This window comes from Microcaecilia unicolor, chromosome 5 (genome assembly GCF_901765095.1).
Source record: "Microcaecilia unicolor chromosome 5, aMicUni1.1, whole genome shotgun sequence".
Lineage (NCBI taxonomy): Eukaryota > Metazoa > Chordata > Amphibia > Gymnophiona > Siphonopidae > Microcaecilia > Microcaecilia unicolor.
In genome coordinates, this window is record NC_044035.1 from 226,540,375 (window position 1) to 226,566,318 (window position 25,944).

At 42.8% G+C, this 25,944-nt stretch overlaps 1 protein-coding gene across 1 annotated transcript in view; it reads left to right on the forward strand.

Moving 5' to 3' along the window:
* The window catches only part of DSCAM (DS cell adhesion molecule), a 999,367-nt gene that overhangs the window by 683,988 nt on the left and 289,435 nt on the right, over positions 1-25,944 (forward strand).

Below are 25,944 nucleotides of genomic sequence, written 5' to 3' on the forward strand. Positions count from 1 at the left end.
CCTCCACTACATCCATCTCCAACTATGATCTTTCTGTTCAGCTTTTTTTTTCCCCTTTATTTTCCTGTCTGTCCACTCAGATTTCATTACTAATCAGTCTTCAATTTTATTACACCTACTTACAGCTTTCCATCTCTTTCCCTCAATCCAGCCTTCCCATTCTCCTTTCTCTAATTCCCAAGTCTTCTGCTAACTCTTATCCTCTCTCTCTCAAGCCCCTTCCATCCAGCAACTCCTCTCTTTTTCTCTCCCCTTCCATCCAATAGGTCTTCCCTCTCTCTACCCCCTTCCATCTAGCAACCATCTGTCATACCACTTCCCCCAACTTGTGTTCACCCCCCCCAACTCCAAGTCACTATATCCTTGTCTCTTTCACCTCCCCCCCCCCTTAAAAAAATCATGGCTCCTTCGTTTCTGCAACAGCAGCAGCAACAACAACAAAAGTGTGACCTGTGAAGCCACTTTCTATATACATTGTGCTGCTGTTTCTGCCTGTCCTACCCCTCCAAAGGAAGTCTACATCAGAGAGGCAGGAGCATATGGCTCCACTTCTTTTTGTTTATTGCTACTACTGCTGTTCCAGGAGGCACCAGCAGCAATGAAGGTGGGGAAGGCCATGATTTACCACTACCCTCTGTTGTTTATCACTCACCCAGTTTCTAATCCATTCCACAACCTCAGAATACATCTGTAGGCTGCATAGAATGATCATGAATAAACTGAGTAGCCTGAGCGCTGATTAAAGGTTAGTTGATGAAAGAGTAGTGATAAATGGAATTCACTTGGAGAAGTGAAAAGTGAAGTGCCCCAAGGATTTATCCTGGGACTGTGTTTGTTCAGTATTTTTGCGAGTGATATTGTGGAAGGGCTAGAAGGACTAGAAGGAAGAGTTTGCCTTTTTGCAAATGACATGAAGATTTGCAACAGAGTGGACCACCCTGAGAGAGCTTTAAAAGTGATCTTAAAAAGTAGAAGAATGGTCAAGTGCTTGGCAGTTAAGCTTTAATGCAGAGAAATACAAAGTACATTAATTTATTAGTGCAATTTAGTTTATTAAAAAAGACTGCTATACTATCTTTTACAATTTGTGGTGCAGAAATCTAAAGGAGTTCTTGTGATGAGTAGGAGTGGCTGATAGGCACAAGAGAAAGGGTAATAGTGTCAGGTGATTTTAGTCAGAATGTTTGCTCTGCTACCAATTCAGGTTAAAACTCAATTTAACGAAATCTGACGCTCTCTTGGCTTATGGTTGAATTTTGAGCAGTTGGGAAGCCCTTTCCTGTTGAAGTGGGTGGGTGACTTCATATGCAATGAAAATTCAGATGGCCACAACCTGTAAAATTACACAGGGGCTCATTTTCAAAGCACTTAGTCTAAGTGCTTTGAAAATACGCCTTAATGTCCCAAAGCAACCCCTTCATTTTGCTATGTTTCTATGAGTTAAATATAAAACCTCTTCTGGCAGACCTAAAAGATAATAAAACTTGGCATAATTTTCCTTTAATAGGTGGGCTATAAATGTTTTAATAAATAAATAAATAAATAATATCATTACAGCATCCTGCGTTGATAACTTACCTTTGAAGATGGCAAAATTAAAGCATTTTTGATATGTGTAGAGAATTTACACTATCAGTTAAAGACCATTTTGCCTATCTACAGCTGTGACATTATATGCAGAATCTGCTACCCAAGCAGTTCTGTGGAGAGGTTTATGTCATTCGAGTGATTGCTATGTTTGGAGGCATGCTGTCAGATACACATGTCCTGGTTCAATAAAAGCCTTCAAGGCCAGACCCCAAGATTCAACTACACTAAACTGGCAAGCGCCTGGCATAGAGAATTACCTGTGGCTATCATGGGAGAATGATTGAAAGCTAGCCTTAGGAATATATTTTCTATTAACAACGATTAGTGGGTGTGGTAGCATGGGTGACAGCCAGGCATGGAGCCTCAACAAACACAGGGACACAGAGGTTTGCAAGTAAAACAAAACAATTTATTCAAATAGCAAAGTAAACCCTGTTCTCTTCTCAGGCAAAAAAAAGTTGAGGATTAAAGTATCTTGGAAATTCAAAACATAATGTCCCTGTGGCCTGTCCTGCAGGCTTCATAGTTTGTGTGTACTAGTCTCTATAACCAAAAGCAAGCCTAGTGCTAACCAGACCCCAAGGATTAATGATTTCCGAGTTAACAAGGAAAAACTTGGCCTACCTGAATGAATCTTCTGCAGCTTAGACATATGTGGTGAAGCATATGCTGGAGGGTATCTCTTGTCTTCCCTGGGCCTCCCTGTTCTGCCTGGGCTCAGAGAGTTTATCACGCTGCCTTCACCACATCCTCCCTACTTTGCCTCGTCTTGCCTAGGCCATGCCCTTTAAGTTAGCTCTGTGAAGGAGAGTTATAATGGGAACCAGTAACCTCTTATATACTCCCTCACATTGAGCTATTCTAAATAAAATACAGAACTTCTATATATCTCTCCCCATTGAGCCTATAGTGCAAAACCTACTGAGTAGGATGAGTGTCCTAAGTGCCAAGTGAGCGATGCACATCTGGAGTATGCGTATGTCAGTATGCACTGATACAAACCTTCTGGAATAATTTATAGTTTATTGCATTTGATATAACACCTTTCCTGAAAATATAAGAACTTAAGCCTTGCCAAACTGGGACAGACCAAAGGTCCATCAAGCCCAGTATCTTATTTCTAACAGTGGCCAATCCAGATCACAAGTACTTGACAATATGACAAAAGAGTAAAACAGATTTTATGGTTCTTGTCCTAGGAAAGAGCAGTGAATTTTCCCAAGTCCATCTTAATAATGGCTTAGGACTTTTTAACCTCTGCTAACAAGGTAGTTTACAAATTAAAAAAAAACAGATAGAAAAGAACTCCAATATCAAACAAAACAGAGAAATTAAAAAGCAACAATGGATTGTAAAAGAGGATACAATCTTAATCAAAAGTACAAGAGCCAGAGGATGGCATTTGGTCAACCAATGCACAGTGGGTTTTAAGACATCCAGCGCCCATATGGTGATGTCTCTCCAAAGGCAGACTGAAATTAATGAGTTTTGAGTGCTGCCTTGAATTAGGGGAGGGAAATTTAAGGCAAAGACTTGCCTGGGGAACATTCCACAGGGCGGGTGCTGTGCAGTAAAAAGCAGACTGTCTTGTGGAATCTAGTCTTGTGGAAAATACAAATGGAATTGTCAAGCAACAGTCATTCAGCAACCAAAGGAATCTAGGCAGGGCATATTGAATATAGCAGAGGACAGATGAGAGGGGATGCTTGTATGTAAAATTATATGAGTGAAAGTAAGGATTTTGTGCCGTATACAATAAAACACTGGGAGCCAGTGAAACTGGATGAAGAGGGGAGTAATGTGGTCAAATTTTCTAGTGTCGGTGAGGAGCCATAGAGCAGTATTCTGAACTGATTGCAGGTGGCACAGGAGCGTTTGTATTAGACCACAATAGAAAGCATTGCAATAATCAAGACCAGATATAAGAGTGGCATACAGGAGAGTCATTTGTGAATTCTTTTCCACGTAAGAGCGCACTGCATAGATCTGTCGCAGTGAAATGAAACAAGATCTGTGAGACAAATTATAGTTCTTGATCTTGTGAAGACATTGTTCAGAAATGCTCAGATGTACCACTGAGGTCTCACCAGAATCCCTTTTGACTTAAGGGTTGCTTGAAGTCTCCAGGGAAAAATATCTAATTGTTTAATAAAATAAATAAATAAATAAATAAAAGCTTTCATGTTAGCTAAGAAATGTGTCCTCATGAATTGGAAATCCCCAGAGGCACCATCAGTGTCTCAGCAGAGGATGAAAATGATCTATGTACTTACTATGGAGTGAGAGGGAATAGATGTTACAAAAGACTCTCAGTGAAAAAAGTTTAAAGTTGCTTAGAGCTGTTCTAGAATACCTTTTCTACCACAGCTTGGAGTAATATGCTTAATCAAGACTGTTTTTCACTAACAACCCTCTGGGTGCATTACAGTTCCTCCTCATGATTTGTTAGGAAATAGGGTAAGGGTTGGTTTTCCCTTCTTCATAAGGGAGAAGGGAAGATTTTTAAATCTGAGTATATGCTTTGGGAGGAGAATAGAGTTGGGAATGTTACTTTCTTTGTTATTCTAATTTATTTATTTTGGATTTTGCTCACACCTTTTTCAGTAGTAACTCAAGGTGAGTTACATTAAGATACCCTGGGTATTTCCCTGTCACAGGAAGACTCACAATCTAAGTTTGTACCTGAGGCAATGGTGGATTAAGTGACTTGCCCAAGATCATAAGGAGCAGCAGTGGGATTTGAATTGGCCACCTCTGGATGTCAAGACCAGTGCTCTAACCACTAGGCCACTCCTCCACTTGTTATGTAATTGTAGGAATGATATGTGTAAGAGAAACCACAAAAAGCGGAGGCACACAGTCCCTACGTACAACAAGACTCTTTTATTAGTTTCATTAAATATCACCTTGCTAAACCTAAGTCTCCCTTGGTTTTCTGGAAGAGCCTATCTACCCTACTCCTTGGACTTTCTCTTGTATGTGTAAGAGTAACCACATGGTTGAAAACAGTTCTGTTTAAAAGAGTGTAGGGAGGTAGATAGCCCCTTCATTTATTTTCCCAGGGCTCAACAGAGGAATGATAGGAAGATCTGTATTGATGTGAATGATCACATAGGACCTTGTGTAACATAGTGCTATGGTGTGAGGTAGCCTTGCTCACTACTTCCTACCCTGTAATTAGGAGAGCAATTACAGGCCTTCCCAGTAGAAAAGAGGCCTTCAAGTTTAATCAGCTGGTTGTGACTGCTGCTGACAGCAGTATATTTCTGAATGTGAATGCCAGCATAATCAAAGCTGCTACTATATAAGAGGAAAAAGAAGATTGATGTCAACTGATCAGTTGGGCTCAACTGATTTGCCACTTTACTAGATGAGAATCTGTGTCCAAAGTATTCTCATAAATGTATCTAACATGAAAGATTCTAAGCACATAAAATCTGGCAGGTTCCCAACCTGCTTGAAGCACCCCCTGAATGATTCTGTGACAGTACTATTTCTATTTCAAATTAAACCCTTGTGTCCAGACTTCTTTGAATGCTTCAGCAGACGCTCTTAATTGAACCCATAAATTGGGCCAAGCCCAATGCAGAATTTTTTGGTATATTTATCACTAGGCAGTGGGCTTGAAGAATCATCCATGGAGTCTGATAAATATTTAGGACATGAAGAAAGAAAGCTCATGAAAGAAACATTTATCAGTAAGGAGACCAAGGCCATTGGCTTAAAGCTGCCAATTTTTGCACTTGATGGCATTATAAAAATGAGTTGCCACTAACTCTGCAAGTAATGGACTCCCTGTGCTGATCCTTAGTAACTCTACAGCTGTCAATACTGATTATATTGAGGAATGAGGAGAGGTTTATCAGTTCTTCTTGCATATTGTAGGCCAGATCAGCCGATCAGCCTTCCTCAGTGTTAACTTTTGGATCAAGTAAAGTTCTTTTTAAGAACATAAGCATTGCCATACTTGGACAGACTAAAGGTCTGTCAAGCCCAGTATCCTGTTTGAAACAGTTGCCAATCCAGGTCACAAGTACCTGACAAGATCCTAGAAAAGTAAAACAGATTGTATGCTTCTTTTCTTAGAAATAAGCAGTGGATTTTCCCAAGTCCATCTTAATAATGGCTTATGGACTTAGTCATTTTTATTGTACATCGCTTTGAATTATGTGTTAAAAAAAACTTTCCAAAAATTTTTATATAACATATTAGGAAATTATCCAAACCTTTTTAAAACCTGCTAAATAACTGCTTTTATGGCTAGGGTTACCATATTTGCCCTAAGGAAAAAAGAGGACACATGCCCTGCCCCCTGTCAGTTTGACCCTCCCAAAGAAAGCCAAATTCCCTCTCTTCCCATGTATATCCCCTCCACGATTTTCTAGCCTCCCTCCACCCACATGACTCAATTCATTACCCCTCCCCTCCTGTACCTTATTGTAGTGCCCTGGTGGTCTAGTGGCCTCTTCAGGGCAGGAAAGAGCCCCCTCTTTCCTGCCCAGTGTGGTTGTAGACCTCTCTTTCTCCCAGCGCAGATTCAAAGTGGCTGCCGAGAGTTCAAGCAGCGGCCTTGCAAGACTTCTGCGGAAGTCTCGCAAGGCTGCCACTGCTTGAACTCTCAGCAGCCATTTTGAAGTGGTGCCGGGATCAAGACAGTCTACAGATGCATACCAAGAAGGCAGCGCATGCAAATCTCTCTCATGTGGTCTCTGAGGACTGGGTTGAAAATCACTGCTCTAGTACACGTTAGTGCTAGTAGATTTCTCTAGACTGTACACTACTGCTAATCTTTTCTTGGTTCTGTAAGGCCCCTCGTGTGCCTTCAACTTTAAACTATTATGGTCAGTATAGTCAGTGACAACAGAATAGACAAAGTGATTTATTTTATTTAAATCTGGCTCACTTCTTTTCATTAGTAGCTCAAGATATAGCATCCAGATATAGTAGGGATTTCCTCGTCCCCTGATTATTTTTGGCTGGATATTTTACCACACTTAACCAGTAAAGGAGCCCTTTTACTAAAGCGTAGCTCATGCTAATGGACGTTAGTGCGTGCTAAATGGCGCACGTCCTATTTTATCTCTATGGGCTATGTGGCACTTAGCACATGTTGATGTCTGTTATCACGCACTAGGCTTTAGCAAAAGGGCCTCTTAAGAGCGTGATTGAAAAGAAGTGAAGTCTAACTATGCGAAAGTTATGTAGTTGCTATAAATGTAGAACAGCCATTTGTCTGGACAGCGTTATCCATATAAAATTTACCCCTGTACTGCTATGGATTTATAGCCTGCTTCACTAACACAGACTACTCAGTAATTACTGTGGATTCTTTTGTATTCGTATTAGGTAAATGAGACCTTTATTAGAGGTTCTAAAATCTACAATGATTAAGATATACAATGATTAATATATATGCACACAATGATTAGCTATATAACTAAAAAGAAACAATACCTATCTATAAACAATCATTACATCACTGGTCTCTACATCTAAGCAATGCTAAGAGTTCCTAGACCAGGAAAAGAAGCAATAATACACTATATACAATCATCACTGGTCCTTACATCATCCAGTCTCTTATCATCAGCTGTGGGGGGCCCTGTTCACAGCGAAAGCCAGGAGCTTCTTTGACCATGAAACAAGGTTCTCTGCGCAGTTCGTACGTTACTCACAGATGAGCTCCCACTTCACTGCAAGAAGCCTCCATTTTTTATTAGGTTTAGAACTCATGTTTAGAGCTAAGGAAGATTACAGAATGCTTGAGAATAGGTAAACAAGCCATACTGTGGGAATGTGGTCCCATGTTTCCAAGTCCAGGTGGCCAGTCTGAACTCGAAAACAAGCGCCATCCCCCTCTTCACATACCAAATTTATCTTCTACATTCCAACTTATTTTCACACAATCAAAGTTAAACAGAATTACTTCTAATTAAAGATACAGACCCCGAGTGCACTGGTCGGTCAAGGCAGAGTTGAAAAACAATCTTTCAAATTCACTTTTATTACAATCCCCTGTTTACTAAGCCGTGCAGCAATGCCGACACAGCCCATTCAAAGTGAATGGGCTGTGTCAGCATTATCGCATAGCAGCCGCTTGTGTGGCTTAGTAGAAAGGGTTTAGATAGAGCTGAATATTGTGCTAATTAGCTAAATTTTGAAAGCCTGCTATTGACAAGCAGGATGAATTAGCCAAATAAGTGAGGGAAGTCGTCTGATAATGCCAACCTGGATAACTCTCTCAGAGCTCAGAAAAACCTCACAAGCCCTCTCAGTTTATTTTAATCCAAACTTTTATATAGATGTTTGTTTTTAATGGGGAGGAGTGCACGCTAGGAATTATTTTTCCTCTTCATTGGAAAAATTATATATTTCCTAATTTCATTTTTCATGTTCACTGATTGAGTTCCCGTAGTTTTTCCCTCTTATAAAGGAATTTTAAATAATAATTGCAAAATGTTGTATAGTTTCTTTGCTGTCGCAGTTGAATTCCACCTATTAAACCATTTGTTCGATATGCCTGGATGCTTCAAAAGATTCCCCTGTGGGTGGAAGATCTCCATCACAGAAATTCTACCATTGTCTGAAACCATAATGGGGGTAATTCTATAAAATAGGCACATGAGAAAGTTGAGAAATGTGGCTCTGTTTAACATGTTCTTCAGATGGAAGGAGACAATTGTCACTCAGTCTCAGGTAGTGGGTCCCCTAGGAGAAGAGTCCCTATGTAGGAGAAATCTCTCAAAAAAGAGGAGGCTGGGACCCAAAATGCTGCAGGTCTTAGCGCAGGGTTCAACAGTGCAGAAGGCAACCACTACACAGTATAAGTTGCTGTTGCAAAAAGTTAATTAAGCCACAGTGTAGAAGAAGTTGGCACCACAAGACTATTACTACTACTACTACTACTATTTAGCATTTCTATAGCGCTACAAGGCATACGCAGCGCTGTACAAACATAGAAGAAAGACAGTCCCTGCTCAAAGAGCTTACAATCTAATAGACAAAAAATAAATAAAGTAAGCAAATCAAATCAATTAATGTGAACGGGAAGGAAGAGAGGAGGGTAGGTGGAGGCGAGTGGTTACAAGTGGTTACGAGTCAAAAGCAATGTTAAAGAGGTGGGTTTTCAGTCTAGATTTAAAGGTGGCCAAGGATGGGGCAAGACGTAGGGGCTCAGGAAGTTTATTCCAGGCGTAGGGTGCAGCGAGATAGAAGGCGCGGTCTGGAGTTGGCAGTAGTGGAGAAGGGAACAGATAAGAAGGATTTATCCATGGAGCGGAGTGCACGGGAAGGGGTGTAGGGAAGGACGAGTGTGGAGAGATACTGGGGAGCAGCAGAGTGAATACATTATAGGTTAGTAGAAGAAGTTTGAACAGGATGCGAAAACGGATAGGGAGCCAGTGAAGGGTCTTGAGGAGAGGGGTAGTATGAGTAAAGCGACCCTGGCGGAAGATGAGACGGGCAGCAGAGTTTTGAACCGACTGGAGAGGGGAGAGGTGACTAAGTGGGAGGCCAGCAAGAAGCAGATTGCAGTAGTCTAAACGAGAGGTGACAAGGGTGTGGATGAGGGTTTTGGTAGAGTGCTCGGAAAGAAAGGGGCGGATTTTACGGATGTTGTAAAGAAAGAAACGACAGGTCTTGGCGGTCTGCTGGATATGAGCAGAGAAGGAGAGAGAAGAGTCAAAGATGACCCCAAGGTTTCGAGCTGAGGAGACAGGGAGAATGAGAGAGCCATCAACAGAAATAGAAAACGGGGGGAGCGGGGAGGTGGGTTTGGGGGGGAAAATGAGAAGCTCGGTTTTGGTCATATTTAATTTCAGGTGGCGTTGAGACATCCAGGCAGCAATGTCAGACAAGCACGCTGAAACTTTGGTTTGGATGCAAGGTGAGATATCAGGGGTAGAAAGGTAGATTTGGGAGTCATCAGCATAGAGGTGGTAGGAAAAGCCATGGGATGAGATTAATGAACCAAGGGAAGAAGTGTAGATAGAAAAGAGGAGGGGACCAAGAACAGAACCCTGAGGTACACCGACAGGCAGAGGGATAGAAGTAGAAGAGGATCCACCAGAGTGAACACTAAAGGTGCGGAGGGAGAGGTAGGAAGAGAACCAGGAAAGGACAGAGCCCTGGAATCCAAGTGAGGACAGGGTATCGAGAAGTATGCTGTGATCGACAGTGTCAAAAGCAGCGGAAAGATCAAGAAGAATGAGGATGGAATATTGACCTCTGGATTTAGCCAGTAATAGGTCATTGGAGACTTTAGTAAGCGCAGTTTCAGTTGAGTGGAGAGGGCGAAAACCAGATTGTAATGGGTCAAGAATAGCATGTGAGGAGAGAAAATCAAGGCAGCGGCGGTGAACAGCACGCTCAAGTAATTTGGAGAGAAAAGGAAGGAGGGAGATGGGTCGGTAATTAGAGGGACAAGTAGGGTCAAGTGAAGGCTTCTTAAGGAGAGGTGTGACCACAGCATGTTTAAAGGAAGCAGGGACAGTCGCAGTGGAAAGTGAGAGGTTGAGAATGTGACAGATAAAAGGAATAAGAGTAGGAGAGATGGCATTAAGAAGGTGGGTGGGAATGGGATCAGAGGAACAGGTGGTACATTTTGAGGAAGAAAGGAGAAGTGTAGTTTCCTCAATAGTAACTTCAGGAAAGGAGGAAAGGGAATGAGGGGAAGGAGAGAGAGGGGAACGGACTAGTGGAGGGAGAGCTGGTGAGGTAGAGAAAGCAAGGTTTATCTTTTGAACCTTGTTGTGAAAGAATTCAGCAAGGGTCTGAGGAGATAATGAAGGGGGAGTTGGGGGAGGGGGCACCTTGAGGAGAGAGTTCAATGTGGTGAAGAGAAGTCGAGGATTAGAGCCAAGAGAGTTGGTCAGTTGGATATAATAATCCTGTTTGGCACGTAAAAGAGCAGATTGGAAGGAGGTCAGCATGAACTTAAAGTGTAAGAAATCAGCAAGGGCCCGAGATTTCCGCCAGAGGCGTTCGGCGGAGCGGGTACAGGAACGTAGGTAGCGGATATTAGAAGTCAGCCAAGGTTGGGGTTTTGTACGCCTTACAGGGCGGGTCATCAAAGGTGCAAGAGTGTCTAAGGCAGAGGATAGAGTATTGTTGTAAGAAGAAACAGCCTCGTTGACAGACGTGGATGGTGCCACAGTAGAGAGGAGGTTTGAAACATGGGAGGATAGAGATGAAGGGTCAATGTCGTGAAGATTCCTAGATAAATTAGATAGGATAGGACGGGACTGGGAGGGAGGAGATTTAAGTGTGAAAGTTATAAGATGGTGATCAGAGAGGGGAAGATCGGAGGCAAGGAAACTAGAGGGTGAACAGTTGGAGGAGAAGATGAGATCAAGACAGTGACCATTTTGATGAGTGGGGGAGGTGGAGCATAGTTGGAGATTAAAGGAGGCCGTTAAAGCGAGTAACTTGGAAATATAAGAGTTGGAAGGATCATTATCAGGAATATTAAAGTCACCAAGGATGAGAGAGGGGGAGGAAGGATCATGGAAGAAGGCAAGCCAGGCATCAAAGTCACTGAGAAAGGATGAAAGGGACTTATCAGGGGGACGATAAATGACCGCTATTCGAAGAGGCAGAGGAGAGAAAAGGCGGATAGAGTGGACTTCAAAGGAGGAAAAACAGTGAGATTGAGGTGGAAGAAGGGGTTGAAATCTGGAGGAGGGAGAGAGAAGTAGTCCAACACCGCCCCCACGGCCAGCAGAGCGAGGAGTATGTGAAAATAGATAACCGCCATGGCACAGGGCTGCGACTGAAGCAGAGTCATCAGGGCAGAGCCAGGTTTCTGTTATGGCGAGCAGATGGAGGTGATGCGAGATAAAGAGGTCCTGGATATAGGGGAGTTTGTTACAGATAGAGCGGGCATTCCATAGGGCGCAAGAGAAGGGCAGAGAAGAGGAGGGGAGTAGAGGAATAGAGATGAGGTTAGAGAGGTCACGGTGAGATCTGTAGAGTTTGGATAATAGTTGGTGAGGAGGGCCAGGATTGGGATTGATGTCACCAGCTGAGAGTAAGAGAAGGAGTAAAAGAGAGCGGAGGAGAATAGGAGAGGAGAACAGCTTTGGATGCAAATACAGCGGGTCCAAAAATTGTTCTAGTGCTTAGAACACTGTTGCTGGGGGGTCACGTGATGGTGGCAGCCTGAGTGGACGTCTGTTGGCTCCTCTCCTTAAACCTGCTTAACTTCAATTTCCCACGGTTTGGCTTGCCCTAATATTCATGAGTGCTACATGAAGATTGGGGGACGTTTGTAGTGAGGCGATCAGTGTTTTTTCACGCAGCGGTTACTGGATGCCAGTAAAATCATTGCGGCCTGGGTGGGAGAAATGAAGCACAGCCCTAAAAAGGATGGTGTCACCATCCCCATCACCACAGCTTCCTATGACACCGCCGGTCTTGCAAGAAGATACTGTGCAAGTGTCAATGAGACGTTTATCCCAGCTTTTGGATGACAAGCTAGCTAAACTTCAAGCAGGAGTGGAGGAGATTAAAGACAGTGTCGCAGGCCATGCGGTGCGGATTCAGCAGGCAGAAGAATGCATCTCCGCCCAGATGGATCTATTGACTGCAGCAGAGAATCGAATTGGAGCCTTGGAAATAGAAATTCATACTTTAATCGACAGAGTGGAGGATCAGGAAAATAGGGGAAGCAGGAACAACTTGCGCATTATTGGTGTTCCCTAGAGTGTGCCTGATAATGAGCTTCGAGAACTGGCTGAGGGATTCTGTGGGCCTTGGGGCTCTCCTCAGAGGTAGGCCGCGTACATGTGGAGCGCGCGCATCGGATCAGAATGCACAAAGATGAGGCCAAGAAGCCGCGACCGGTCATTGCCAGATACTTAAGTTATGCAATTAAAGCCATTATGCAATGAAAGCCAAGCTGTTGGAGCTGTACAAAAAACAACGTACGATTGAGTACAAGGGCACCCGTTTGTTGCTCTTTTAAGACTTTTCTATGCGAGAAATGGAACAAAGGAAACTTCTGACGCCTTACTGCTCCCAACTGTTTGCAAAGGGAATTAAGTTTGCTTTCCAGTACCCCACTCAGGTCCGGATAACTCACGACAATCACACGGTTACACTGACTAAAGTGGAGGAGCTAAAAGCATTCTTGGAGAAGATCCTGCCTGCATAGGAAGGATTTGATCTACATGAAGCCATCCAGCTATATCGGGTTTGAGTCTTTGTTCTATGACGGAACTGTGTTTTGCTGATGCAGGGTGTTAGTAGATCTCTGTAATTATGGTTATAGTTTTCAAGCTGCGGATCAAGCTTATGTTAAGGAGGGGTCCCAAGGGAACTGGCGGGGGCGGGAATACGGCAATATGCGTATCTACTACAGACTGACAGCTTGAAGGATCCCCGCAGCTATGAACTGAGGCCCCAGTATGGTGATAGTGCTGGCCATGATGACTCCAGTGCCCACTTGGGTATTGGGGCATATGGTCTGCTTGAACTGTTTGTGTTGGTTAACTCACAAGTTGAGATTTGTTTGCTGTGGAAGAGGTGGCAAGCCATGTTGCTTCATTGAGGGGGGGGAGGGATGTTGTGTTTTGGGGGATACCTAGGGGAGTGAGGTGAAGCATTGAGACTTAGTGGGGTGAGGGGAGGTATGAGAGTGTGGGGCGCTTTGGGAGAAGGGGGTCTCTAGGGAGCTGGGGGGAAGGAGAGGGTGGATGAGGAGAGGGTTTGTATTCAAGGGGTGGGAGCATATCTAGGTAGAGGGGGAGGGTGGCTGAAGTGGCTGATTGAATACTCGGATGAGAATGGCTTGTGGAGACAGTTCTACAACATCAAATCAGCATATTTACTCCTATGGGGCGGTTCAGCTGGGACACCACCCCGGGGAGATGTGCAGAGGATCATTTCTATACAGTTGGGGCAGGGGATTGGTGGAATGGGTAGTTTGCGGGTGGCCACCTTGAATTTGGATGGCATCCACTTGCCTATCAAAAGAACCAAAATATTAAAATACAGCAAGCATTTGAGAGTGGATGTCCTTATGGTTCAGCAAACCCATCTTTCCCCATTGGAACATGCCAAGTTGGTTGAAACAGGGGTGGGTAGGGCAACTTGCTTTCTAAAAAGGACTTAAAGGAATACCATAAACAATTTGTCAGAATGTTTATATATATATATATATATATATATATATATATATAGCATTTGTATCCCACATTTTACCACCTCTTTGCAGGCTCAATGTGGCTTACAATACATCATGGATAGTGGAAACATATTAGAGAATAGACATTTAGTATTACAGAAGTATCATGGGTAACATGATAATGATAAGCATGATAGTAGTATAACAATCAAATATTAAAGACAATTCTGAATGTAAGTGGAGGAGATCACATTTGTTGATCTTTGTGGTATGCCTTGTTAAAGAGATGGGTCTTCAGTAGTTTGCGGAAGTTAGTTAGTTCATAGATCGTTTTTAAGTTACGCGGCAGTGCGTTCCAGAATTGTGTGCTCAAGTAGGAGAAGGTTGACGAATGCGTTAGTTTGTACTTTAGACCTTTGCAGTTGGGGAAGTGAAGATTAAGGAATATATCCTATATAATAATTTGCAGCTCTGCACATCCGTCTGGATGCCTGGGTTCGTAACACAGTTGTCATTGGTTCGCCCTGGGGATGATGTCACAGGGCGGACCAATGGGAAGTGAGAGGGAAGAGAACCCAGCAGCAGCCACCGGAAGCTGCAGTCCGACGGCCCCACTCCCGTACGGGTTTGAGGCCCCCCCTCTCCTCTGATGTCCTCCACCCAAAAACGTTTTACCTCCTGCTCCGTGATCCGCCAGCCACAGTGAACCCCTGCACACACGGACGCTGCTTCACACTGCCTTTGCTTTTGCTTCTGTTTCAGCTGCTCCTGTGATCCCACCCTTCCGCAAACAGGGGGAGGGGGAGGGAGATAGGGGGAGGGGTAAGGGAGAGGGGAGAAGGGGGGATGGGGAAGTGGGGGAAGGGGGGAAGGGGGAGTGAGGGAGAGGGGAGGAGGGGAGGGAGGGGTGTGGAGGAGGGGGGAGGTTGAGGGGGAAGAGGGGGAGGGAGGGATGTGCAGGAGGGAGGAGGTAGGGGCGTCTGGAGCTCTGAGGACGGAGGGAGAGAGGGATGGCCTCTTTATCGGCACGTTGAATACAGATATCATTATGTGTACCGAGTTGTTTTAACGCATCCATCTCTATACTAGACAAATTATATAACACCTTTTTTATTACCATCTATTTCTAATTTGTTGAGATCATGTAAGACCAGTCTCAAAAAGGTGTTAATCATGGGGTCCATAGCCGGCGGGCACCATGTGGATTTAGGTTTCAGTATAGAAATATCAACTGTAGATGCATGCTCAAAGAAGAACTTCTCAACCTGAAGTAGTCTAATAAAATGATGAAGCGCTATTCTCGTCTTAAACGGATCATAAGGAGAGGCCGGAACAAAAGATAGTCCCAAGTTTAAGATATCAATTTGAACCTCACTCAGTGTAGTTTGAGCAAAATTATATACGGTGATACCCCAGGATATATGTCTGGCCTCATAGACCTACCAACCAGAAACTCAATCAGATCATCATGCTCTTATTTCAGTCTCCACCACCCTAGTTGCAAAGGACTCAAATACAAATCAGTTCATGGATCCAGCTTCTCATATATATACAACTCTGGAATGCACTCCCCAAAACCGTGAAAACTACGTAAGACCACCTCAACTTCCGGAAAAGACTTACCTGTTCGAAAAGGCATATCCTAAGGACCCAACTTAATTACCTGAATCCAGTAACTCAAAGAAACCCAAATTTGTTATGAACGTAATGAACTTTATATAACTTCCCTCTCTATGTTTCCCTAATGTGTCTGTACATATCTATTTTCATTTAAAATAACATCACTCTGTATTTGTTTCTTCACCGAAGGAGGCTTTCGCCCCATGGTGCTATATAAGCCACATAGAGCCTACAAATAGGTGGGAAAATGTGGGGTACAAATGTAACAAATAAATTAATAAATAAATAAATATTAACTACTATCAATTCATTCCTTGAAACGATCTGGTGGTGGGACCACAATCTCCCTGCTGTCTGATTCGTCCTTTGCAATATCCCCAACTGGGCCCTCTCTATAAAGGGAATACAGCTTGATTGTTTGCTTGATTAAGTTGAACCCTTCTGGGATTTCCTCCATCATCACTGATGCCATCCGAATCTCCAGAGGATCCTTCAAATGCTTGCTCTTGTTTATTCTCCCTGGGGGTTTTAGCACGTCTGCAGGAGTATACCATGTCTTGATGATAATTGCGTTCATCGCGTTTATATTTCTCAATCTTTGTCTGACGCTTGGTCTCCTTAAATGCATTAATTGTCTGTAATAAGTCAGCATGTTGTTTATTATACTCCTCCAGGGTATTTTTTTCTCTCAGTTGTGCTTCCACATCATTAATCTGTACCGTAATTTCCTCCTCTGTAGAGGTTGTTTTGTCTACGATTAACAACATCAGGTCACGACTGCATCTGTTCAAAATCGCAATCCATTTATCTGTGAAATCTTTATCATATGTAAATAGCTTCAGTTCCTTCAGTACACGGAGCCCCCTAGGGATCATAGAAATATAGAAACATGATGGCAGATAAAGGCCATATGATCCATCCAGTCTGCCCATCCTCTGTAACCCCTAGTTCTTCCTGTTCCTAAGCGATCCCACATGCTTATCCCATGCCTTTTTAAATTCTGGGACAGTTCTCTACCACCTCCACCAGGAGGCCATTCCATGCCTCCACCACCCTGAAATAATAAGTACATAAGTACATAAGTATTGCCATACTGGGAAAGACCAAAGGTCCATCGAGCCCAGCATCCTGTTTCCAACAGTGGTCAATCCAGGTCACAAATACCCGGCAAGATCCCAAAAATGAACAAAACATTTTATTCTGCTTATCCCAGAAATAGTGGATTTTCTCCAAGTCCATTTAATAACAGTCTATGGACTTTTCCTTTAGGAAGCTGTTCAAACATTTTTTTAAACTCCGCTAAGCTAACCGCCTTTACAACATTCTCTGGCAACGAATTCCAGAGTTTAATCATACATCCTTAGGTTACTCCTAAACCTATTTCCTCTTAACTTTGTCGTATGCCCCCTCATTCCAGAGCTCTCCTTCATTTGAAAAAGGCTCTCATCCTGTACATAAAGGCCCTTGAAATATTTAAACGTTTCTATCATGTCTCCTCTCTCTCTCCTCTCTTCCAGCGTATACATGTTGAGTTTCATAAGCCTGTCTCTATAATTTTTGCATTCAAGACCGCTTACTAATTTCGTAGCAGCCCTCTGGACCGACTCCATCCTGTTTATATCTTTCCGTAGGTACGGTCTCCAGAACTGCACGCAGTACTCCAAATGAGGCCTCACCAGAGACTTATATAAAGGCACTATCACCTCCTTTTTCCTGCTGGTCATGCCTCTCTTTATGCACCCAAGCATCCTTCCGGCTTTGGCCGTCGCTTTTTCTAGATTTTTTGAAAATATTGTACCAGTGTGCTTCTGTGTAATTCGGCTCTAATAAGCCTTTTATGATGGTTCAGAAGTTCAGTCCATGAGTTAAGAGAGGCGCTCTCGGAGTTGTCATCTAGCAACGCCGGTCTCTGTACAATTTGGTCAAACTGCTCCTCAGTAAATCCTACAAATTCCATTGTAGCGCCAAGATACACATAATAATAAAAAATGAAGGCGCTATAAACAATCAGTGCCGAAAGAAATCACACTTAGTATTATTCTAAAAACCTTGCTTAAAGTTAGGCACAGTTAATAGAATGCGCGTAGCTCCCGTTCCTGTGACTACATTTAGTCGTAGCCAACTACATCAACTCTTCCAGATTCTGTCAATGGCATCTAAAGTTCTGCATGCAAATCAGCACGCTTAGCTGATTTGCACACAAGCCAATCGGCACCGATAATTGGATGTTAAGAAGAAATTAACGGCACTAATTAGGATTTACGCTCATAACTCGCTAAGAGTATTCTATGAAGTATTACACATAAATCGCACCATGTGGAACTCAAAAGGGGACATAGCAATGTAAACAGCATGTATGAGTCATGGGCGTTTCTAAAATTTATGCGCAGTGTTACAGAATATGCCCAATCCATGCCTAAATTAGTCGTGTGCTTTTACATCAGAGTTTAGTTGGTGTAAATGGCCGTGACGACATTTATTCGCAGAACAGGCACTAAGCATGTTCTATAAATTGCACCTAACTTTAGGCGAGGTTTGTAGAACAGTTCTAAGCTTGGTTTCTTTTGGCGCCCTATATATAATCTAGTCCACTAAAACCCTGTGTAAAAGTATTGACTAATTTAGGTGTGGATTGGGCATATTCTATAACACTGCACACAAATTTTAGGAACACCCATAACCTGCCCATTCCCCTCCAGTGGCTATGCCTCTTTTTGAGATCCATGCAGTGCGATTTACGCACATCACTTTATAGAACATGCTTAGCGAATTAGGCACATAAATCCTAATTAGTCCCAATTATGCCATTAATTGCTTGTTAACATCTGATTATTGGTGCTGATTGGCTTGTTAACCAATTAATTTCCATGCACAAATCAGCTTTGGATGCTGATTTGTGTACAGAACTTTAATCGCTGTTTATAGAATCTGGGAGATGGTGGAGCCATTTTACAAGCCTATATGTATAAAGGCCATCTATTAACTAGTGAAGCTACATGTCACGGATTCAGGTATGGTGAGCCATTGGACCTCAGCCAGAGCTGAGGCAGACAAGTCACCTGGGCTGGCACAAAGCAGGAGTCAGAACAAGACATGACTAGGCAAGGCAAAACAAGACTGAGCTAGACAAGACAGGACTAGGAGACTAGATAAGGCAAGACAGAAGTAACAAGATACAAAAGGCAAGGAAAGCAAAGCAAAGCAAAGGGGCTAGAACTGGAACCCAGGGAGGACAAGACAAGATTTGGAACAAGATTAAAACTGGGACTTGGACCCAGGCAATACAAGGCAAAGCAGAACAAGGCAAGACACGGAACTAGAATAAAACTGGGTCCAGAAAAGGGCAAGACAAGGCAAGGACTGGATCCAGACAGGAATGCAAAAGACAAGACAAGGTTAGGCACAACTGGACAAAGCAGACAAGACAGAAGCTGGATCCAGACAAGGCAAGAAAGCGAGGCAAACGGCTAAAACTGAACCCATACAGAACATGGCAGGACACAGAAACAAGGCTAGAACTGGGATCAGGCAAGGCAGGGTAAGAACTGGATCCAGACACGAGAAAGAGCAAAACAAGACAATGCACAAGACTCGGCAAACAAAGCAGGATAAGAACTAGGCAACAGGAACAAACAGAAGCAAGACTATAAACAAGGCAATAGCCAGACTTGGCTTGGCAGGAACAGGAACCAGGAACAGAACTTGGCTTGGCAGGAACAGGAGTCAGGAACAGACTTGGCTGTAGCAGGAGCCAGGAACAGAGCCTTGACATTAGCAGAAAGCAGAAACAAGGTTTGGCAATAGCAGAAAGCAAGAACAGGATTTAACTGTAGCAAGGAAGAGAGCTTTGGCTATAACAGGAGCAGAGTCAAGCTGTAACAGAAACCAGGAGCAGGGTTTGGGTATATCAAGAGCCAGGAGCAGAGTCGAACTGTAAGAAAAACCAGGAGCAGCGTTTGGCTATAGCAAGAGCCAGGCTTACAAGAACAATGTTCAGAAACAAGGCCTTCAGGGACAAGACTCATAGAAACACAGTTAGGCAGGAAGAAGAGTAAAGCTTCAAGATCAAGGTTTACAGAAGCCAGGCTTTCAGGTACAAGACTCAGAGAAATACAGATAAGCAGGGACACTACTACACAGGAACAACACTTCAGAAACAAGATGCACAGAAGCATGGCTTTCAGGTACAAGACTCATAGAAACATAGGTAGGCAGGGACAAAACTACATAGGAGTAAAGCTTCAGGAACAAGGTGTACAGAAGTAAGGCTTTCAGGTACAAGACTCATAAAAACACAGGTAGGCAGGAACAAGACTACACAAGAGTAAAGCAAGGTTTACAGAAGCAAGGCTTTCAGGTACATGGCTTCAGAATCAAGACAAACGAACAAGCATTCATTAAAATTCACAGGAACAAAGCTAGGCAGGAATCGCAAGCAGGATTGGATCGAAACAGGGAACACGGAGACAAGGTAAAAAGACCTCTTGCAAAGGCAAAACATGAAAGTTCCAAGGTGCATTATAAAGGACTTTGCTGATGATGTTACAACTTGGAATGAGGCTTGGATAACAGGGAAACCAGAGCGAGGCTTGGATAAAAGAGAAAACAGGCAGCAGATGCATCAATGCTTTGACAAAGCAGTCCAGGGAAGCCACAGAGCCAGATCACTGGAAAGAAGGTGAGTTTGGCACAGGGGCACAGCCACAACCGTGACACTATGCTGCGTTTTTACATTTTGGAGGCAGATATAGATATAGAACCTGTTTTGCTAGACCTTAGATTAAGTTGCCAGGTTTGACAGTACTGCTGAATTGCATCTATATTAGCGTTCAGACCATCCTCAAAGTCTGAAAAGCTTGCAAGCCAAAGTATATATCATCTGCAGAAATGAATTTTCTGGACTAGATAACTGGGTGAATGTTAGTGTTTAAATTGAAAAGTGCTGGAGAAAGCATTGATCCTTGAGGCAGTCCATTTTTCTGACATTTCAAGGTGCTCACTTTGCTATCAAAATGTACCCTTAATCTATGGTTGCTTAATTAGGAGTTCCGCTGCATTAACAAACCAGAGAATTTCAGCCAGTTCCATCAATCAGATGGTATAAGCATTTGTAAGATTAACAAATACTATGCCAGTTTTAAGATTTTTCTGGAATCCGTTTTCAAAAATGTCATTAAAACCAGCAGCTGATCACCATAGACTTTACAAAGACCAGCTTGATCTACTGATAGGTTTGATTTGAACATTGGTGAGACCCTCTATAGGATGTCTTTCTAGCAGCTTGAGACATACACTGAAAAGGGATATTGGCCTGTAGCTATCTGCTCTAGCAGTCTTCTTTCCTGGTTTTAGCAATGCCATGACTAATGACTACTGCCAAATCTTTGAAAGAGCTTTTTTTTTTTTTTTTTAAAGTATTTTTGTATAGAGAGTACAGCCATGCTCTAGCTCTTGACTAAGAGAAGACTAAAATAGAGAAAGATTTATTTAACAAGCAAGTCAGAATAATAGTATACAAAAGAAATGATTCTAATACTTCTATACAAATCCTAAAATGTTTACCCATGTGTTTCATAAGAAAGTTATGTTGTTGATTTAAACACACACTTTAAATTCTGATAAAACCAACAAGATATCTCAAGTGATCACAGCTCTTAAAGTACCTGCGTCATTAGAGTCTTCATCCTCACAATGAAAGCTGGACCCAGTCAACTTAGAGATGGAGCACAGAGATAGAAGCAGAACACAGACAACTCTCAGACAACACATACTATAGGAAACTGACTGAAGAACCCACACAGGATTATACAAAACGTCTGAAAAAGATCTTATCAAAAACACTTCCAAAGCAAGTACAGCCACATCTAAAAAAAAAAAAAAAAAAAAAAAAAGCTCATTCCAAACCATCTTTCTGTAGGCACATTCTACATCTACCTAAAATCCATAAGCCTGGAAACCCTGGCAGACCAATCATATTTGGTATTGAAACACTTACAGAGGAAGTGTGAGGGCTTACAGAGGGGATTCTTAAACCCTTCGTACATAAAACAAACAGCTTCATTGAAGACACCACAGACTTTCTGAACAAATTAAAAAACATCAAGCAGCTACCGCCAGGTACTCTTCTGGTCACAATGGATGTAGAATCATTATACAGCAACATTCCCTGTGCAGATGGCATAGCTGTATGAGATAAATTCCTAAAAACATCGACCCTGCACCACCAATACTCACCGGAAACTATTACAAAATGAATCAAATTTATTCTATTTCTGTTTTAACAATGATATCTGCAAATCATGGGTACCAGGATGAAACCACAATATGCTAACCTCTTCATAATAGAACTGGAAGAGACATTTTTGAATATATATCAAACTAAACCCTTAAAATACTACCAGTATATAGGTGACATTTTCATGGTTTGGACTGAGGGAGAAGAGTCTCAAATAATTTTACATTTCCTTCAATATATACCATCCTACAGTCAAATTCAAAATTGACTACTCCGCATCTGTATACAGGAAACCTATAGACAGATGAAGCTTCTTCCACAACTCCAACTTCCACCCTTTGCATACAAAAACATGCATTATACACAGCCAAGCCACATAATACCATTGTATCTGCTCTGACCCAAGAGACAGATAAACACCTCAAAATCCTGACTGAATCCTTCAAACAAAAAGGCTATAATCCCAAAATAATCTCCAAGAATATTGCCTCTTCCCTTAAAATACCTAGAGAAAACATATTGCAGTACAAAGAGAAGAATGCCATAGGGGTGGAAGGGGGATAGGGGGAGGGGGTGGGAGGGTGGGATTTGTAGGGATTAAGGGCTTTGAATTGTTTATAGAAATGCAATGACTTTTGGATGTTATATGAGACAGTCTCATCGTTGGATGTGATTGTGAGACTGATGTTGTTAAGTTATATATGGAAATTAATAAAAATACAATTAAAAAAAAGAGAGAAGATGGCCACAAAGCTAGAAAAATTGAGAAGAATCATAAAAGATATACTCTAGGGGGTGATATGATACAGAAGTTCAAATATTTGAAAGGTATTAATCTGCAAACAAACCGTTTCCAGAGATAGAAAGACGATAGAGGACATGAATTGAGGTTGAAGGGGAGCAGACTCAGGAATAATGTCAGGAAGTATTTTTTTTTTCATGGAGAGGATGGTAGATACTTGGAATGCCCTCCTTCAGAAGGTGGTAGAGTTGAAAATGGTAATGGAATTCAAAACTGCATGGGATAAACACAAAGGAATCCTGTTTAGAAGTAATGGATCCACAGTAGCTTAGCAGAGATTGGGTGGCAACACTAGTAATTGGGAAGCAAAGCCAGTGCTGGGCAGACTTCTACTGTCTGTGCCCTGAAAATGGCAAGGACAAATCAAGGTCTGTTATACATATAAAGTATCACATACAATGAGTTTATCTTGTTGGACAGACTGAATGGGACCGTACAGGTCTTTACTTGCCCTCATCTACTATGTTACTGTCTGTCTTGAAATGCGGTAATTATAATGCATATCTTTGCCACTTCAGCTTTTGTTTCCTTCACCATTTCGTGATTTGCTGACATCATAATTTTGAGGGCCTTTGGCTATTCTATAAGGGCTTTGATGGGAGATCTACCATCCTTAGCTGTCATCTTGACCAATGTTTGCAGATCCCAAACACTGCCTCAGCATTTCTTTAACTCACCACTTCACAAGTTTTGGGTCTAGTGAATCTCCAATAAAATCCTCCTGTATAGACAAGCACTCTTGAGTCTAGGTCGGTGGTGGCAACCTGCAGTCTGCCATTGAATTTTATGTAGCCTTTGAGACTATGGGAAGTATACACAGAAGACAACATTAACCAGAATTTTGACATTTTTAAATACTGTATTTTGCAAATATTTTCAGAATAGCAACTCTGTTTGCATCATTTTTAATTACATTTGTACATATTTATCGCAGAAGGTCTGTGAAACTCTGTACATTTCCAGTTCTGACAATACATAAAGTTGTGGCCTGCCAGTGATAGTACTGACATACTTGTGCCCTTTATGTTTTTGGAAATATCTTTATTAGTGTATGAAGTCAGCCACAAACCATTATACAGTATTTGCAAGACAAAGTATTCCAACATCAAAATTAAAGCATACTGAAATACATCTAATAGCACTGTAGTACTGAACTTCATAACTTTTTGTGTCCTTAATTCCCCTGCCCCCAGAGTTGCCCCCCTACCCTCCCCCCCCCTTTTTGGACGCATTATCCCTACCTGCTTTATCCAGGATTCCCTGAATCAAGACCCTGTGGTGAAAGAAAGGAGAGCGCCCTCCCCCATATATCTCGATACTGACGCTTGCCCAGGGAGACAGAGAATTTTTGCGCTGTAAGCACCCATGTAGCCATTTCACTCATACAGTTAAGGGTTGCCCACCCCTGGTCTAGGTGATAGAGCAGAGAGATCAAGTGGCCATCTTCCTCCATGGCTCAAGAGTACCCTCTGCCTGTGCCATTTTTCAAGAGGGACCTACAGGGACAGGAATCACCATGGATTGCTCCTGCCACCCCCACCCTCTCCCCCCACACATATCAGGGATACTCTGATAGGTGCTGGGGATTGTAGGGGTAGATTTGGATTGCGAAAACCTGAATATTCTACAAGTATTGGGGTTCAAGGAAGTGGGTTGAGAGGGGAGATGTTGATATTTCAAAAAAAAAAAATTAAGGATCAGTGAGTGGATCTGAGGGTGCACATATTATAGTGAGTTGCTTTGCAATCATTTGCATGCTTCACTGATGATTGTTAATGCATGTTAGGGTGAAGATTATTGTGTTACATGGTGTTAATTGACAATTAATGTTCATTGCCATATTGTAATTTAGTAAATAAATGCCTTAGATTGTGAGATGTCTAGAGACATGGAAATACCTATTGTACCTGAATGTAACATGTTACCAATGAAACAACAGAGTTTGGTTATTGCTTCTTGACCATTTGGCTACGATCGAGCGTAAGATCACACTGGTTTTAGAATTGCAGGCTGGGAATAGTCCCTTTTTCGCCTTTTGGCTGAAGTTGAATATGGGGGGAGGCAAGGTTTTGGCCTGCCACCTGACCCTATTGGATACATGATGATATAACAACCTTTTCCAAAATAGAAGGCTCAAACTTCTTTCTAAATCCTTCTCCCACTCACAAAAATCCATGTTTTAGTAATCTGAAGCTGCATTATTGTGTAAATAGCAGCATTTAAATATTTGGAGAGACCCAGAAATTTAAATGCCATTTTAAGAATAGGGGCAATTTACATGAGGGGAAGCTTATTTTATGCAGTTAGCAAGGAGGTGTGGGAAAACATGGAGAGGGGGTGGTATGGGTGAGCCTACAATAGAGACATGCAGTCCCTATTTCACATAGGGAATATATGTCTCTATTGGGAAACCAAGTCATTGGAATTTACACCTGCTCCAAGGCATGCAAAGTGCCTGCTGTAGGGTCAGCAGTAAATCCCTATGTCTGGGACTCCCAACCACTCTCCCCCACTGTACATGCCCCCCCCCCCCCCCCCCCCCAATGATCACCCTCTCTGCCTTCCAATTCACATGCTTATCTTCAAAAGTAGTATGTCCCCCACAGCACTGTCTCCCAGCACCAGCAACTCTTGCCTCAGCAATCTCTAGTGCCCCCAGGCTCATCTGTGACAGCCCCCCTAATAATCTCCTAGCTGCAAGGACCACCCCTAACCATAGTACCCACCTGATAGCAAATCCCTCTTCCACCCCACTGACTCACATACTCAACGTGCCCCCCCCCCCCCTCATTTAGGGTAGCACCCCCAAAGGAATTCCCATGAAGGCATGCTCCCTTCCACACCTCCCTCACTTGTTGGTATGTGCCTACTATATGGTTTGCTTCCCCTAGCAATCCCCTCATCCTGTGGACCATACCCCCTTAGGAAACCTCCACCCCCAATGCCATCCACAGCCTTATCATAGGTACCTGGGGCCGTGGGTACCTGGGGTCTAGTAGGGCAGGATCAATACCCACTTGCTCCTGATATGATGCTCCTCTGGGCTGGAAATGGCTACTGTGATCTCCAACAGTAATACCATCATATTACTGCTAGAGGTCAATCTGACCTCTAGAAGTAATATCACAGTATTTTCAGTAGAGGTCTTGGTGGCCATTTTCAGCCTGGAAGAGCACTTTAGCGAGAGCAAGTGGGCATTGCTCCTGTCCCACTAGACCCTAGAAACCCCCAGTGATTCAGGGGGGTATAGTCCCTCTTAAGAGGATTTGGCCCAAGGGAGAGGAGTTTCTATGAGAAGAGGAAATCACGTGGTAGGCACATGCCACATATATTGGGGGGGGGGGGCTGCCTTGAGGGTGGAATTCCTTACAGGGTGCTACCATTGAAGGGAGCATCAGGTGTATGAACCAGCAGTGGGGTTGCTCTTGGGGGTGCTGGTTGTAGCAGGGGGAAACTGTCAGGATTTGAATCAGAGCAGGCTGATGCGTGGATAGGGGGATAGGACGGTGCATGGAAGGGGCTACTGCTGATTAGGTCCATTTGGTGAGGGAATGGTGATTTTAGAAAGCTGCG